General features: G+C 46.1%; 1 long non-coding RNA gene across 1 annotated transcript in view; it reads left to right on the top strand.

Moving 5' to 3' along the window:
- Positions 1 to 18,650, top strand: part of LOC127573874 (uncharacterized) — a 57,922-nt gene that overhangs the window by 38,961 nt on the left and 311 nt on the right. The window lies entirely within an intron of this gene.

Here is an 18,650-nt window from a genome sequence, read left to right as displayed (position 1 = left end):
CTATCACACTCCTCAACTTTGATCTTCCCTGCTGGACAACAGAGCCAGTTGGGGTGCCACTGAACTGGCTGTTGCTGCTGCTTCTTTCCCCTGAGAGGCCATCCCTCCAACAGTCTCCGAAACAGTATACCGTTGAGAGAGGGGAACAGCCACAGGGGACTCCTGCACTACATGCCACTTCCCTGGTGTGACCACTTCCCTGAAGCTCCTATCAATAGCACTCTCTGCCTCCTGAATGATCCTCAGCGAGTCCAAGTGCCGCTCCAACCGATCCAGGCGGTCTGAAAGGAGCTGCAGCTAGACACACTTTCTGCAGACATAGTCGTCTGGGACAATTGACTTCTCACATCTCACAGAAGGAGCACACCACTCCACTTACTGCCATTACCAATCCTCTAGTAACTATTGGATTAAAAAAAAAGGAAAGACCTTACCTTGCCTACCTTATGTCTCCTCACCAAAGCTCAATGGTCACCAAAGCCCACACTGTGATCTCAACTGCAGCACTTTAACCTCAAGACAGCCCTCCTCAAAATGGCCAATCTCAGGCAATGTCCTTGTTTACACTCTTTAATCCAAGATGCCACAGTTGTCAGTCAGCCATTCAAGGACCATTGCTGCTCCTGGCCATCCATTATATCCTCTGTAGTCCATCCAAATGAAAATGAACAGTCTTCTACCAATCTTGGTGCACCTCACGGACTGGGTGACAAATCAACTTGAAGGTTCTCACTAAGGAACAACACACGGGTGAATATTCAATCTTGTTTTATAGTTCATAAGTTTCCTCTGATGTTAATGCTCAAGATTTATGTTCATTCAAGTCTTTTGTTCAGATCATTCTAACCAAGCAACTTCATTGAAGTGTGCAGATAGAGTGACCAGGGAGAATTATGAAACTGAATTAAGAAATCTTTCATTTATTTATTGCATGTGCTTAAAATATGACAAATTGCGGAAGTCTAAGCATTCAGGTTTCAGAGGTAGCTTGATATTTCCCCTTCCATGAGGAGATGGAACTACGACAATGTAAATTGTGGCAGATTTTTATAAAGTGGGCAGTGTGAAGGAGTTTTACCATTGGTAAAATCTTATCTGAGTCAATGCAATTTATTCCTACTGTTATCCTTCGCGGGATACATCCCTTATATTATTCAGATGAACTACACACTGCTGAGGTTTCCCCAGAATACAGTCACTGATGAGGCTTACTGAATCTGACATGTTTTTAATGAAATTGCCAGTGTTACCACACTTTTTGAGAAACAGAAAAAGAGTCAGGGAAAGATCCCTGGCAGGAGCTCGAGAAATAACAGTGCAGAAGTAGGAAGAGAAGACATAACAGGTGACAGTCTGCCTACAGTCTGATATATAAGATTAGGATCAAGCAGGGGAAGTTCCACTCAGCTGATTGATGGACAGGACGATGGCTGGATTATAGGGAGCGATTACACAAACTGCTTCCCTGGAATGCTCCCCAGTCAATGGATGATGTGATTGAGATTGCCAGGAATTTGAAGGGATTGATCAATAAGGTAGAGAGAAACCAATGGAAATGATTTCAATCACTGAAGTACCTTTTTGGCTAGAGGTGAGTCCTTTGCAATTCTTATCCATTAAATATCTCCCAAGCATGTTTGCTGTTCTTCACAGTTGTTAAATAAAACTAATAATGAAAACAAATGTCGACTGTGGTTGTGTATGGCAACAATTGAAAGGCTTTTGGTAGCCTGAGGAATCAATTGGAAATGTGTTGTCTGATTTAAAATTCAATTAGGCTCCAGGACATCTGATTTCATGTATAGACTGGACAGACAGAAATTCCAGAACAAAGTATTATTTCAGACTGAATGACATCTTGTTGTGAGAACACTCAACTTTATGGAATAAACTCAGAAATGCATACGCAAAGAAACTGTTAGAGAATAATTCACATGATTAACAAAATATAGTAAACAAGACAAAAATGAATCATCCATGTAATTATCCATGTGACCATTCTGATTTTTAGCATAGTTCACAAGGTCTGATCAATGATGGGTTGAAGTCTTATGTTGTAGATTTGTTGGAGATATTTGCTGCTATTATTTTCTTTGCTATTTGTCATTACTTTTTACCAAGGCCTTCCCCCAACTCCTGTTTCTATTGGATACAATTACAACTAAATGACGGCATTTGGCGTCTTTCACTACTGCTTCTGACATTTGGATTAAATTGTTGCTGTGGTCATTCAGGATGATGGTGGGTTATACTAAATAATAAAATGATAAAAGGTCTCAACCCAAAACGTTGACTGTTTATTTCCCTCCAAGGATGCTGCCTAACTTGCTGAGTTCCTCCAGTACGGTTTGTGTATTGCTCCAGATTCCAGCATCTGCAGAATTTCTTGTGTCTCCATAAAATACTAGCATTTGGATACAATTATTGGGCAAATATTTGGTAGTAAGTGGGGGTCAGGTGCTATTGCTGCTTATTTGAAGCTGTGATTACCCTTGAAGAACAAAATGACATCCAATCTGTCTGTATGTGGTTCTGCCATGTGTTGTACCAGGAACCTTCTGATGAAGATATTAGTACACAAGTAGTTGTGTCCACTGGTTGCAAAGTAGGCAGATCATGACATCACTCAGCATGCAACATTGTTTAGATACCATTGCTGCTACTCTGTAAGTCAGTGCTCCATCTCTGTCCTTTTCTGACCTTGCATAGCTGAACTCATTTTAAGGAATCTGTTGATCTCCCATCTTGAGGCAATTTATAGGGATTATCAATGACAAGTTAGACAATAGTTAATTCCTTCTAGTTGTGAGTATTACAAATGATTGCACAATTGTTTTCACTTTATAGAGTTATTTCAAGCAGTTGAAGTCTTACAGCAGTGTCCAACCAGACCTTTTGCTGACTTCAAGGCTTCTGCACAAATTATTTGCTCCCAGACACAGATGTGTTATTTGGGAGTGCCCTTAAAGCACTGCACATCTGGGAGAAAGGGTGCAGTTGCTTAGAGCAGGGAAGGTTGATGAGAAAGAGGAGGGAGAATTCTCATTGGAAGGTCACATCCATGCAGAAAGTTCAAGGAGCTATTACCCAATGTGAGACTTAGTGAGGAGTAACGTGTGAGATATCTGCACTTCTGTAAATATATTCACACTGAAATCTTCCAGCTGCTGCAGGCCACAGCTGCCATCTTGAAGCGGGGCAAAGACTGCATTGCCAGTGTCTGTGTTGGTAACTGTGGGAATGAACTTCTATGCATCTGCCTCCTTCCAGAGTGGCTCTGGAGATAGTTACAACATCCTGCAGTTTACTATCAGCTGTTTCACACGCCGGCTCGTTGAGGCTTTCTATTCATGGAGGTGTAGTTCCATTTCATTCCCTCTTGCCAGAGACTGGAGACCACATGGTTTTTCCAGTATTGTTGTTTGTATTGTACATATGGCTTGCAATTGTATAATTTTCAAATATTTCTCAATTATTTTCAACTTTTTTAATAATTTGAATAGTTTATAATTTTATTTAGTGGCTTTTTATGCTTCTGAATATCAGAAATGATCATCAATATTTAATTTTTGACAACTTTGGTACCTGGGCTAAGTCAGGGAGATGTGGCTTAAGTGGGGGATCAAAGGGCTTTCCAGCTGTTTTTGGGGGAACCCTTATACAACCTCACTTTCACTGACTCGAGACCATCCACTTCTGTTCCCTCCTTACATATGGATCCCACTATCCAATTATGCAATATCTTTATTGCTGGTTGAGTGTCACATTGAATAACAATACACCATCGTATTACCGTTCTTATCCTGTTCCCACTATGTCTGTCCACGTACTTGGTGGCTAACTGAAAAGAGTCTGTGATTAGGGAAAAGGTGTAAAGTAAGGTGCACGTGCTTATGCCTTGTAAACTTTATAAATCAGTATAGATTGTGACATTCAAGAGGAATGAGATTGGGACTCATCTCATGATCTGCAATGGCCTTGGCAATGGATGATTCAATAATGATGACCAGGACCACTTCCTCGATGAAAGTGGTGACAATTGCCTCCAATTGTCTTGTAAAAGTCATAGTCATAGAGACATAGAGTTACATAACACGGAAACAGGCCCTTCAGCCCAACTCGTCCATGCTGACCAAGTTTCCTCCCTGAACTAGTCCCATTTCCCCGCATTTGGCCTCTATCCTTCCAAACCTTTCCAATCCACATCCCTGTCTAAATGTCTTTTGCACAATGTAACTGTACCCGCCTCTACCACTTCCTCTGGCAGCTCGTTCCACATACCCACTACTGTCTGTGTGAAAAACCTGCCCTTCAGATCCCTTCTAAATCTTTCCCCTCTCACCTTGAACTTATCTAGTCTTAGACTCCCCTACCCTAGGAGAAAGACTGTGACCATTCACCTTATCTGTGCCCCTCATGATTTTATAAACCTTGATAAGGTCACACCTCAACCTCCTATGCTAAAGAGAGGGAAATGTGTTGTGCAATATATTTGATTGATGTGACTCTCACTGCGAGCAACTCATTCAGAGGCATGGGTGTCAACTGTGCAGTGATGTGTGAGGGTTCAAAACAGGAAATGGAAATTAGTACTGAGTCGTCATTGGTGTAGATCATTGGAGAGTGAGTGATGGGGGTGAGGTGCATTGACTTGTGTGGGAGGGCAATGGTACAGAAGGTAGGAGATGGAATTTGAAGGTGCATTCACCGACCTTGACCACTTATGTGTGCTTATTGAACATTACAGCATTGCACCCAGATCCACGGGGCTTTGCTAAATTGGGAACATTTCACACATTACTCCCCAGTGGAGTTTAAGTAGGATAATTGTTCCCTGAACATCTTGCATGGATGTGGTCATCCAATGAGAACTCTTCCTCTTCTTAACTTTCCCATCAATCTCTCTGGATGGCAGAATCTTGTGCTGCTCTCTTGCAGCTTCAGTGATCCAAGTTTGATGCTGACCTCCGATGCTATCTGTGTGGAGTTTGCACATTCTTCCTCTCACCATATAGGCTTCCTCTGGATGCTCTGGTTTCCCCTCACACCCCAAAGTCTATGACTGTCGGTGGATTGATTGACCACTGTAAATTACCCTCATTGTTGGGAGGTGGTGGGGAATCAGGGTGGAGTTAATCTGCAAATGAGAGAGAATAGGTTAGAGGGAATATAAATGGGGTAATGGGAGTGATGGGATTACTCTGAGAGCTGGCATAGACTCAATGGGCCAAATGGCCTCTGTGTTGTAAGTAGATATGAGAAAAAAGTATCAAATCCACTGACGTGTGTAATTAGTGATGGCCACATGCAAAACTCAAAATAATACGAAGGAGGCATGAAGTCGGCATGCTGTATACATTGCAGATTCGTCACTCATCTTAGTCCCCAGTTTTTTCAGTGGCAGGGGAGGGGGATTAAGGAGAAGAGAAGAACAATCTAATTTAGCCCCTCTTTACCTTCACTAATGCTGAACAAATACATTGATTATTTTTGTTCCTGCCATAGTTATATTTGCCTTGTTTGTTTCTTAATTCTAAAATGTAGTTTTAGATCACACAGTTGCTCCTGGGGTTATCAAAACATTCTATGAGCTTCTCTTTGGATGAAACTGTTCTCTTACCTGCAGCACTCAATGCAGAAAAATTGCTTTGCAATGAAGGGAGAGACATGTTGATTTGTTGAGCTGAATGTTTGTGAAGTGGCCCAGAGTTCTCTTCCAAGGACCATCTGTTTTGGGTAATGACACACAGGTTTGAAAGGAAAATAAAGTCTTGACAATGAGCTCCAACATTTTTTTGGCAACGAAGCCCTTGCGCTTACATGCAAATAACAGGGAGTGGGTAAGATCAGTGCCAAACTTTGATCTGCTCTGAAGAATGCCTGCATTGGATTGAGGTTTATAGAGTTTGACAAGGAGAGCAAAGTGCTTTGTAAACTGAAGATATTTCAGATTTTATTTTTTGCTGTGTTCTTTTTCTATTACCACATTGTGAATATGATTATTTTTCACTGGATGGTATTTAACATCCGGTTCCATTTTCTTTAGATTTTGTTAAGCCCTGTTATTAATGTCACCAAATTAAATGCTGCTACAGTGCTTTATTTCTCATCTGCTAAGGAACACCTTTAGCCTTGAGCATGCCTTGGGAAAATGGGTCAGGGTCACTGCAAGTTTGGACTGGAGGCAAGCATTTCTGTTTTGTCCCATCTCTGGTGGAATTCCTGATGATAACGACATTGTCTATCCACAGACATAGGAACAAAGTTATTTTGTAGCTGGGATGGAACCTATATCTTTCAACCTCACCAGTTTATGTATTTGTCACAACACTGTAATTTAAATGTGTTCATCATTTTCACATTTACAAAAACAGTAAGAGACTGAATTCTTTAGTAAATGTCAGAATGATATAGACTGTTGTGTTGGTGTTATACATAGAAATCTGAAAATATAATATTTCTACTGGGGAAGATGAAACTTTTCCTTGAGATGTGCTTTGTTAATATTATGTAATGAAACAGGATATTTTATTTTCATCCCTGCTGCTTCTGGCCAACAAGTGACCTTTATAAATGAAACAACAAAATCATTTACCTGGGCTTCCTGTGGCAATGGTTGTTGTTACCAGGTAAACCCTATGGGTTGTAGTTTGACTTAGGGTTAAAGTGGATTGACCTCCATTGGGAGGCAACTTTACGATTGACATTAGGACCCTCAGTCCTCCATTTTTGTCATTTCAGAATGCAGGTGAACTGTGGGAAACACGACATGGACCTGAGTCTAAGTTCTATGTTTCCTCTGCCACGGCTGAGCCCATTTCATGCACTGTTTCCATTCTGCAATGTTGGAGGCTTCAGGGAGTAGGTGGGATTTGGGGGTGTGGAAGAAGGTGTGTGTGCGCGCGCGCGTGTGTGTGTGTGTGTGGGTGTGTGTGTGTTTGTGCACCTGTGTGTGCATGTGTATGCATGTGTGTGTGTGCATGCATGTGTGCATGTGTGTGTGTGTGCGTGCATCTGTATGTGCGTGCATGTGCATGCATGTGTGTGTGCGTGCATGTGGGGGAGGATGGTGGGGGGGTGAAGAGCCAGATCTGACCCTGTTCTAATTGGATAAACTATTGTCGCATGCGTTCTATTTCTTAATAACAGAAACCTAGGAACACCTTTAGTTAACTTTGGCTTATCACTTAGATATTTCACATATATTTGTCATCTTTTCCCAAAGTTTGGAAGCCACAGCCAGTTGGATACTTTTAGAAAAATTGGGATTTGAACAGATTTAGAATTTCTTCCAACTAAAGCCTGCTCCCCCCCCACCTTCCCCTCCCCCTCCCACCACCAACCCCCCCCAACCCCCCACCACCACTTCTTCTGGTGTTTGATTTGACAACAAAATATTTGATTGCAGAACTCAGTCAGAACCTGGTTATTTCACTGCCTGTCATATTGCTGCTAAATCCATTCAAGTATCTTTGCAGACCTGGTCTGGATGCTTTGCCAAGAATCTCAATGTTCAATGTCACTTCAAACTGTCTGTTATGGATGCCCACGTTGTGAAAGCTCTTTGCAGATGATATTGTCACTTTGAATTCTGACCCCGAAAGGCAAAGCCATCATCAGTTGTTGGAGAGTACTTGCAATGTATTTATGAAATTCTGGGACAACCTTTGTGTTACCTTGGAACAATTTGTCCAGATCCATCTGTGCTCTCAAAACCAAGGGTCAAACCAGTGAGACATTGTGCATGTGCACCCTGATGTTCTTCTGCCTAAGGTAAACAAAAAAGTTAATGAATATCCTGGTAAATTATGTATAACAGATATTGTTCTGTTGCATAACATTATGCGCTGACCCTAACTTTGCTGTGTGTGGTGATGGCATGGTCTTTGCCGTTCACCTGGTTTACAGTTGTCCAGAGACATTTTGGGATGGGTCAGCATAGATTTCCAGTTGTTTAGGGGTATTTGATCCAAATGTTTTCCAGTGGAGGGGATCCCTGGCTTTTAGGCGCCTGTTAAGTAACATGGAGGTTCTTCAACTAACCAGGTTGAAGCATTCTTACTTAGATGCGCAAACTGTGAAGCAAGAAATAGAAAATGGAAACATAAGTTACATTTGAATAATCGTACAGAACGAACGGGATTAAAGAAAATGCATGAATGCAAAATAAAACAGATAAAACAAAAATGAATGAAAAAAAGCCTGCACCATAAATTTCCTTCTGAGAGAATGGGGCCTACAGATCAGGAGATGTCTGACAGCAGTAATTATCATTTATTTTACCACTGAAATCTCATTTTCTTGTGATTGCATGGATATTAACTTTCTTTCTGTCAGTTATAACCTGTGAGATAGGGTTTATGCCATTACTGTCATCTTTGTGTAGGTTCCATTATTGAATTGTACATCAGCCTTTTGCTTAACACCTGCACTTCACCACATCGGTAACCTTGTGGAGGAGCAGGGCATCAGGAACAATAACTTCATGATTTCCACATCTAGCAGTCCTGGGTGAAAGCCAAAACCTTCCATCAATCTTATCCTTCAAGAATAGTGAGTGTTGGCTACCTAGCCATTACTGAGAAAGGAAAATCCAGGCAACTATTTTCTAGTAACCCACATCTATTTTCTATCTTGGGATGTAGTGACTCAAATCAACAAAGATGATTGCCAGAACAAAGGTGGAAAGGAATGCAAGTAAAAGCTTGATTTATATGGGACGCCAGCTTCTTCTCAAAATGTTTGAAATGTTTCAATTGTAACAAATTACCTAGGGAACATAGAAACTTGTCATCAAGGCAAAGAAGGCTGAAAATTTGTGTACAATAATGCCCCATAGATAACAGATACACCTGATAATCTGTTGTGTTGGTGTTACACAGGGGAAGTTGTTGGTCAGTATGTAATGAGAACTTCCAGCTCTTCCTCAGTACGCTAACGGAACTGGGTAAAATTGACTAAAAATGCTCTCTGCAAACCTGACAAAGAGTATCTTCCCACATGTCAAAGGTGACCAGGAATAAGTTGAATAATGTAAAAGACATTTTTGTTCAACACTTTGTTCTGATCATGAATGACGTAAGGTGTAATTGTTTTAATGTTTTACCTGCTGGTGGACATATCTGTTTGATATTTAACTTTCTTTGAACCTTACTTTCCTCTGTAGCAATAATTATTAAGTGAGTGCTTCTTCATGTGTTAACGTCTGCTTGTGAAAACTCCTCTAGGAATGACAATGATGCATTTTTAGGAAGTTGATAGAATGTTGGAACCTGGTGTGAGGGTTGAGGAGGTGAGTGGAGAGTAAAACATAGCTGGTACACTTAATCTCTCAAAGATTGACCAATGGTATTGCCTCAGTGTGGTAGTGCACTGGAACTAGTATCACACCAGTCAGGGTTTGCCCAGATATGGAAATAGTAATCTTGACCTTGGTGCAGTTCCATTGTACAAATGACAGGCACTGTTTAAGCAGGCAGCAGAACCAAAGTAGCAGAGCTCTGGAATCCGTGCCTCACAGAAGGATTTACAAGAAGAATGTTCTCTGAGTGTTAACAATCCATGCAATGTTGATTGGATGAATCAGTGTTCTGCAACACCTGATTACGTATAAAGGGGTCCACTGATTGTACCCAGGTAGATGTTTGCTGATTAAAACATCTACATGGATACGTGCCAACATACTTGACTGCAGGAATGGTGTTGCTAGCTGTGAACACAACCTATTTACAGAATGTGTGAATTATCAAGGGCTGCTGCCATAAAGCTCTTGGATTCCAATCTTCTATGTCTTCTCTTTCCAGCTTTAGGATTGCTGAAGGATTAGATTAACATTCTTCATTTGTTGATCTCGTTGGAATCTAACGGCCTTCCCCAACATGGATCAGGAAGTGCAGATGAGGATGAGGACTTTTGCAAATCCCCTGGTTATCTCACGCAAGTGACAAAATTTGGAAACTCATTGCACGTGGATTCTTACAAAACAGAATACGAAGTGAAGATTCAACACACAAAGAAGGATTTATTTGTTGTAAATACAAAACTAGGCATCAGTACAGTTTCAGGACATTCCACTTGATCATGGATCCTAAGATTATCATATCAGTTAGACATCTTTGCTATTTAGAGTACAAACAAGGTGGATGTGAAAAGAAGAGAAATAAAAGACTGCAGATGCTGGAATATAGATGAAAAGCACGATGATGCTGGAGGAACTCAGCAGGCCAGGCAGCATCCGTGGAGAAAAGCAGACGGTCAACGTTTCTGGTCAGGACCCTTCTTCAGGACTGAAGATAGGGAAAGGGGAAGCCCACTTTATAGGAGGGAAAAGCAGAGCAGTGATAGGTGGACAAAAGAGGGGAGGTGGGATGTGAAAAGAAGGTGGACAGCTAAGAGCAGTCCCAATATGAGGATAGGTAAAGAGCTAGAAGATGTTCCCTCTTAACCTTTGCAGGCAATAAAAGCCTTCTTGCTGCTTTTGCTCTCAAAATTTCTCCCACTTCTAACAGAGAAATGTGTCCCTTCTCATTTTTACTTCTCAAGTTTACCTTGGGAAGAGCCATGATCCATGGCAGGAGATGGTACACTTTTTGGCCAACAAACCACTGCTACTTCTGAGCCTGCCCTCACAAAGATCAGGGAAGCTGGATTGCTGAGGATATGAAGAATTCTTTGAACCTGGTCAGATACATGAGAGAAATTCATTTCTAATCACTGGTGCTAAAGCGTATAAGAGTAGTGGCTGGTTGTTGGAGGAGTTTGTAATGTGATGTGAATGTTGCACCATGCTGCTTGGGACCACCTGCAGCATGATAAAAATTCAGCTCCGTTGACTTCGATTTCATGGTAAAAATTTGTTCCATCCAGTTGTGTACACAGCCAAGGACATACTTTTACCACATGGCTCTCATGCTGCTTGGTATTCTTGCCAAACTGAATAAACTCCCTGTTTTCTTAGAAATGGTGCCAATAGCCCGAGTACTGCTTATCTGGACTACACGTTGGGAATTATTATTCTGGTGCCAGGTGGCTGTTGGATATGTTCTGGTGTCTTAAAGGATGAGCAGTGTAATTACTTTTACAGCCTCCCCTCTTGTTTCTTCCACTCGGTTGTAGCAGCTAGCTACACACTATGAAATGAAGACACAGAGTCGATTGTTTGAAGTCAGAAGTCGAATGGACGACAGGGGCACAGTGTGCCTTTAATACCCAAAAGCTTCCCGCACTACAGTTCCCGTGCTGACGTTACGCACGGGTCACCTGACCTTCCCGCATGTGGGCTTTCCTAGCCCAACGATGGAGAAGAAGGAGGGCCCCGCGCCATCTTGGATCAGGGCCTCTGACGACATTCACGATGTCAAGAGCCGGTTTGACGCCGGTACGGTGAGTCGCTACATAATGACCAACCCCCCCCCCCCCCCCCCCCCCCACCCCAGAACTGGCGATACCGTCGCGAAAACCAGAATTAAATAAACTATGACTTAGGTGGCCTGCCCCTGTGTCACGCTCACTGGACCGCTACGGGTTGGTCCAGGTCTAAATGAGCCGGCTTCAGCCGGTCAATTGTAAAAACCTCCTCGCGCCCCCCAAAGTCCAGCACGAACGTAGACCCATTGTTCTTGATGACCTGGAATGGCCCTTCATACAGCCGCTGCAGCAGTGTTTGGTGCGCGCCCCTCCTGACAAAGACAAACTTACAGTCTCGGAGTGAAGTCGACATACGTGTCGGGGCCTGTCCGTGTTGCGAGGTGGGTATCGGGGCCAGGTTTCCAAGCCGCTCGTGCAGCCAGTCAAGCGTCGCAGCAGGTTCTTCCTCTGGCCCCCGAGGGGCTGGTAGGAACTCGCCCGGGACTACTAAGGGCGTTCCGTAGACCATCTCCGTGGACGAGGCATGCAGGTCCTCTTTTGGCGCAGTACGTATCCCCAGCAGGACCCACGGGAGTTCGTCCACCCAGTTGGGCCCCTTAAGGCAGGCCATGAGTGCCGACTTCAGGCGTCGATGGAACCTCTCCACCAGTCCATTGGATTGCAGGTGATAGGGGGTGGTGAGGTGGATCCGGGAACCCCACAAGTCGGCGACGGCAGACCACAGGCCGGAGGTGAATTGAGCTCCCCTGTCTGAGGTGATATGTGCCGGGACACTGAAACGGGCCACCCAAGTTGAAAAAAGGGCCCGTGCACAGGACTGGGCGGAGGTGTCTGCGAGGGGAATGGCTTCAGGCCAGCGAGTAAGATGGTCGACAATCGTGAGGAGGTACCGTGCTCCTCGGGAGACTGGGAGGGGGCCAACCAGGTCGACATGGATATGGTCGAACCTCCGGCGGGTAGGTTGAAAGTCCTGCAGTGGGGCCTTGACATGCTGCTGTACTTTTGAGGTTTGGCAGTGTGTGCAGGACCGGGCCCATTCGGAAACCTGTTTACGCAGGCCACGCCAGACGAACTTGTCGGACACCATCCGGATGGATGGGAGTACCAGGCCATAGATGGCATCAAACACCCGTCGATGCCAGGCAGCTGGGTTGATGGGGTGGGGTCTACCTGTGGAGATATCGCAGAGCAGGGTGCGCTCATCAGGGCCTACCAGTAGGTCTTGCAGTTGCAGCCTGAGACTGCGGTGCGATAGCTGGGCACCTCCATGTCCGTTTGCTGTGCCACCGCCAAGGCGCCGAAATCCACCCCCGGGACAAAACTTGGATGGTGGGCCATGACAGTGCATCCGTGACCACGTTCTCTTTCCCGGACAGATAGCGGACGTCAGTGGTGTGCTCTGAGATGTACAACAAGTGCCGCTGCTGCCATGCTGACCAAGGATCTGAGACCTTGTTGAAAGCGAAGGTCAACGGCTTGTGGTCGGTGAAAGCTGTAAACGGCCTGCCCTCCAAGAAGTATCGGAAGTGTCTGATGGCCAGGTACAACGCCAACAGCTTGCGGTCGAAGGTGCTATATTTGAGCTCTGGTGGTCGAAGTTGTCTGCTGAAGAACGCCAGCGGTTGCCGACGCCCTTCGATAAGCTGCTCTAGAACGCCTCCGACCGCTGTGCTGGAGGCGTTGACCGTGAGGGCAGTCAGGACGTCCGTACGAGGATGCACCAACATGACCGCATCCGCCAAGGCCTGCTTGGTTTTGACGAACACGGTGTGAGCCTCCTCCGACCAAACAATATCCTTGTTTCCGCCCGACAGGAGAGCAAACAACGGGTGCATGATGTGGGCTGGGGATGGTATGAACCGGTGATAAAAGTTTACCATACCGCGGAATTCCTGAAGGCCCTTGATGGAGGTGGGTCTGGCAAAATGGCGGATGGTGTTGACCTTCGCAGGTGGGGGCGTGGCACCGTGTTTGTTGATCAGATGGCCCAGGAAATCGATTGCCTCGAGCCCGAACTGGCATTTGGCTGGGTTGATGATCAGGCCAAAATCCCTCAGGCAAGAAAAGAGTTGGCGGAGGTGGGTAAAATGTTCCTGGCGGCTGCTGCTGGCGATCAAGATGCCGTTGAGGTATATGAAGACGAAGTCAAGGTCGCGCCCGACTTCATCCATCAGTTGTTGGAAGGACTGAGCAGAGTTCTTGAGACCAAAGCGCACCCGGACAAATTCAAAGAGGCCAGAAGGTGTGATCAGCGCTGTCTTTGGAATATCATCTGGATGCACCAGGATCTGGTGATAGCCATGGACGACGTCGACCTTGGAAAAAATGGACCACCCGTGCAGGTTGGCAGCGAAGTCCTGAATATGGGGAACTGGGTACTGGTCCGGGGTAGTTATGTCGTTCAGGCGTTGGTAATCGCCGCAGGGTCGCCAGCCTCCGGCTGCCTTGGGGACCATATGTATAGCAGAGAGACCCATGGGCTGTCCGACTTGCGGATGATCCCCAACTCCTCCGTCCTTTTGAATTCCTCTTTCGCGAGGTGGAGCTTGTCCGGAGGTAGCCGTTGGGCGCGGGCGTGGAGCACAGGGCCCTGGGTGGGGATGTGATGCTGGACGCCGTGGTTGGGCAAGGTGGTGGAGAACTGGGGCATTAGTACAGACAGGAACTCTGCCAGGACCATGGTGAACTCATTGGTCAACATGGTGACGGAGTCGAGGTGTGGGGCCGGTAGCTTGGCCTCACCCAACGAGAACGTTTGGAAGGTCCTGGCCTGTACCAAACGCTTACCCCGCAGGTCAACCAGCAGACTGTTGGCATGAAGGAAGTCTGCCCTGAGGAGTGGTTGCGCAACAGTGGCCAGGGTGAATTTCCAAGTAAAGTTGCAGGTGCCGAACTGGAGGTGCACCAAACGGGTGCCAAAGGTCTGGGTGGCACTGCCGTTGGCGGCTCTGAGGGAGGGTCCTGGTGTGCAGTTGTGAGTCTTGTGGCTGTTGGGAGGCATGACGCTGACTTCGGCTCTGGTATCCACCAGGAAACAACGGCCGGAACGCTTGTCCCACACATGCAAGAGGCTATCCGGGTGGCCAGCCGCCGTAGCCATCAGCGGCAGCTGGCCCTGGCGTTTCCAGGAAACCTGCATGGTGGCCGGCACCTGCGGGTGTCTGCGCCCCACCACTGGTGGTAGAAACACCATTGGTTGGTCGGTGTCTCAGACCTGGTGGGGGGTGGGGTGTGTTCGATTGCCGGGTCTGGCCTGCTGGGCCGCTGGGTATGTGTCGTGGCAACGTGCTTGACAGACGCCCCGCTCTCCTTTATCACTCGCCAAAGGACATCTGCCCTGGCAGCCACCTTCCGGGGGTCGCTGAAATTGGCATCCGCCAGGAGCAGGTGGATAACGTCGGGTAAGGCCTGAAAGGCCTGCTCAAACATCAGGCAGGGTTTGTGGCCATCTGCCAGGGCCAACATCTTGTTCATGAGCGCAGAGGGGGATCGGTCGCCCAACCCATCGAGATGGAGGAGGCGGGAGGCCTGGTCGCGTCGTGAAAGTCCGAAAGGCTCAAGAAGGAGGGTCTTGAACTTATCGTACTTCTCCTCCTCCAGGGGCGCCTGGATGAAGTCCTCGACTTGGGCTGCGATGTCTTGGTCGAGGGTGCTCACCACGTAGTAGTACTTGGTGTCGTCCCTGGTGATCTGGCGAATGTGGAACTGGGCCTCGGCCTGGTTGAACCAGACATGAGGCCTGAGGGTCCAGAAGGAGAGCAGCTTAAGGGCTACTGCCTGTACCTCTTGTTGTGCAGACATTATGGGTCCAAAAACGTTTGGGCCCGTTGGGTTTACCAATGTAATGGCTAGCTACGCACTATGAAATGAAGACACAGAGTCAATAGTTTGAAGTCAGAAGTCGAATGAACGACAGGGGCACGGTGTGCCTTTAATACCCAAAAGCTTCCCGCGCTACAGTTCCCGCGCTGATGTCACGCGTGGGTCACCTGACCATCCCGCGCGCGGGCTTTCCTAGCCCAATGATGGAGAAGAAGGAGGGCCCCCGCGCCATCTTGGATTGGGGCCTCTGACGACATTCACGATGTCGGGACTCGGTTCGATGCTGGTACGGTGAGTTGCCATACGGTATTGATTTTTCTTTCATCCTCCAGTAAAATAGTGGCCAGTGGAATGGCCCACTGGGAATCCTGAATCCATACCTCAGTTATTGGCATGTAAATATATCCCCATGGTTTCACAGGGCCTCCAGCTGCTCTGAGTCAAGGTCAGTTCAGTCGAGCTGAACATGGAAAGAAAACCTCCCTGGGTTTATTCATAAGTTCAGGAATCATTGCGGGATGCGAAGTTAAACATGAGGTCGACAGCAGCTCAGCTACAGCTCTTTAGGTTTGCAGTTAATTGCCTTTGCTGCTTTGCTTATAAAGACTTCATTGGCAGTTGCACATATTGAAGTCTGGACCATAAGAGAAACACCAGGGCAGCCATTGCTGGACTTTGATCTCATAGAGTCATTGATTATACACCATGGATACAGGCCATTTGGCCCATTATGTCCAGGCACACACCTGTTTAAATCCCATCTTCCAGCACCTTACCTAGGTGATTTAAGTACTTGTCTGGACACTGCTTAAATGCTCTCAGTGACTCTGCTTCCACCACTCCCTTGGTCCGGGTATTCCAGGTACTCACCACCCTCTGGGTGAAAAAGTCTCCCCCTCAGATTCCCTCTAAACCTCTTACCCCTTACCTTAAATCTACATTCTCCAGTTATATCTATCTCTGATTTGTGGAAGAGTTTCCTGCAGTCTACCCTCTCTATACCTCTCATAATTTTATATACATCAATTGTATTCTCTCTTAACTTCTCTGCTCCAAGGAAAGCAGGGTTAGCTTCTCCAATCTCTCCTTTATAACTGAACTGCTCCATCCCGGGCAACATCCTGGTGAATCTCCTCTGCACCCTCTCTGATGGTGTGGTGAGCAGTACTGCACGCAGTACTCCAGCTGAGGTCTGACCAATGTTTTATGAAGTTGGAGCATAACCTCCCTTCTCTTGTATTCAATGCCCTGACTAATAACAGCCCGTATCCCATACGTCTTCTGAACCATGTTATCTCCCTGTGCTGCCAGTTTCAAGGGGGGGTGGGGAGGGGGAGGAGGGAGAGACAGTCTGTATCAGTCATATTGAGCTTCCAGTTGCATGTCATTGCAACCCCCATTCCCAGTCCCACACCGACCTGTCTGTCCTCCGTCCTTTCTACTGTCTTGATGCAGCCAAACTCAAACTAGAAGAACAATGAATTTTCCAGTTTCAGGTAACCTGCTCCCACGTATTCCTTTTCCGCTCACACCAGTCCATCCTAATTTTCTCTCCCTTTGTTCACCTTTTCCAAACCTCCCCCCCTCCCCCCACCCCTTGTTACGAGACTCATCATCCTCCCCTGCCTGGTTCCATCTGCGCATCACCCATGTACCTATCTACCTGTGTTTCTTCTCCCTTAGTTCACCAGTCCTATCCCCTCCCTCATCTGGTTCCAACTGTCCACCATCCCTCCCTTATCTGGTTACACCTACCAGCCTCTGTCCCTCCCCTCTCCCTCCCCTCCTCCACCTGGATCCACCTGCCTCATTTTTTTCCCTTATGTTGCAGCTTGTCACTTTCCAGCTTCTTGTCTCAGGACTCACTGCTCCCCCTTCCCCTCTGGGTTTCATCTACCCTTTATCCCACCTTCATCTGGTCCCACCTATCACCTCCCAAGTTCTGTCTCACTCCTCCCTCTCACTTCTGTATAATGGCTGTCTTCCCTCTACAATCCCAGTCCTGATGCAAGGTCTCGATCTGAAACATTGTCCACCCCTTTGCCTCCATAGCTGCTTGAGCCGCTGAGTTCATCCAGCAGTTTATTTTATGCATCTGGTACCTCACCTGTGGCCAGCAAAGATTTGGTATTCCCAGCCAGAGTGCCAGCAATCTCTTGCAAAAAACAAACTGGGAGGAACTCAACAGGTCAGGCAGCACCTGTGGAGGGAAATGGACAGTCAGTGTTTCAGGTTGAGACCCTTCATCTGGACTGCCAGCAATCTCTTCCCTTACCCTCCACAGCAGCCTGGGAGAAATCTCATCTGGCTCTGGGGATTTATCCACCTTTAAGCCTGTTAAGACGTCAAGTATCTCCTCTGCACTTATGGAGACTTGCACTAGAATTTCACCTTCCCCTTCACTGAATGCTCCCACTACCAATGAAAAGTATTCATTTAGGACCTCTCCTATACCTTCTGGCTCCACACACAGATTGCTCCTATTGACCCTAATGAGACCTACTCTTTCCTTGGTTACTCTTTTGCCCTTATTATACTTTACAGGCATAGTCTTTACCTTAAACTTGTCTGCCAATGATATTCCATGACCCCTTTTTGCCTTCCTAATTTCCTTATTAAGCATCTCCTTACACTTTTTATACTCTTGATGGGCCTCCCCTGTCTTTAGTACTTTATACCTGTCATATGCTTCCTTTTTTCTCGTTATCTGACCCTCAGTGGATCTAACTAGGTTCTGCCCAAGGTTACACCCCAGAAATTTCCTGCATATCCAAATGAAGTGGCAAACTATTTCAAAATATCTTTGAATAAAGCTACTATATTTAGAAGGAAGAAGAGCAGCATTCATTGTTTTATATATCAAGATCATAGGTGGAGTGTATAACTCATAGAGCTAGTCATTCATCAACCTGTTATGTTATTATTTGATCTTTGTTACACCTGTTTGGGGCAGGCACAGTAGCGTAGCGGTTAGCATAATGCTAATACAGTGCCAGCAACCCGGGTTCAATTCTGGCCACTGTCTGTAAGGAGTTTGTACGTTCTCCTTGTGTCTGCGTGGGTTTCCTCCGGGTGCTCCGGTTTCCTCCCACATTCCAAAGACGTACGGGTTAGGAAGTTGTGGGCGTACTATGTTGGCAGCGGAAGCGTGGCGACACTTGCAGGCTGCCAGGAGTGGCAGATATGATGGAGGTGTTTAAGACACTCTTAGGTAGGCACATGAGAATGGAGAGATATGCACACTGTGTATGCAGAAGGGATAGGTTTAGTTAGGTGTTTACTTACAAGTTTAATTAGTTTGGAACAACATAGTGGGCTGAAAGGTCTGTTCCTGTGCTATACTGTTCTATATTCTATGTTCTGTGAATTGTAACAAAGCTGATATTCCCTCATGACTACAGGAGACAGCAGGGGTTTAGAGAGGATGCGGAAGGAGACTTTCTGTGTCCTGAAACAATGGT

Source organism: Pristis pectinata, chromosome 8 (genome assembly GCF_009764475.1).
Source record: "Pristis pectinata isolate sPriPec2 chromosome 8, sPriPec2.1.pri, whole genome shotgun sequence".
Classification (NCBI taxonomy): domain Eukaryota; kingdom Metazoa; phylum Chordata; class Chondrichthyes; order Rhinopristiformes; family Pristidae; genus Pristis; species Pristis pectinata.
This window is presented reverse-complemented; position numbering and strand designations above follow the sequence as displayed.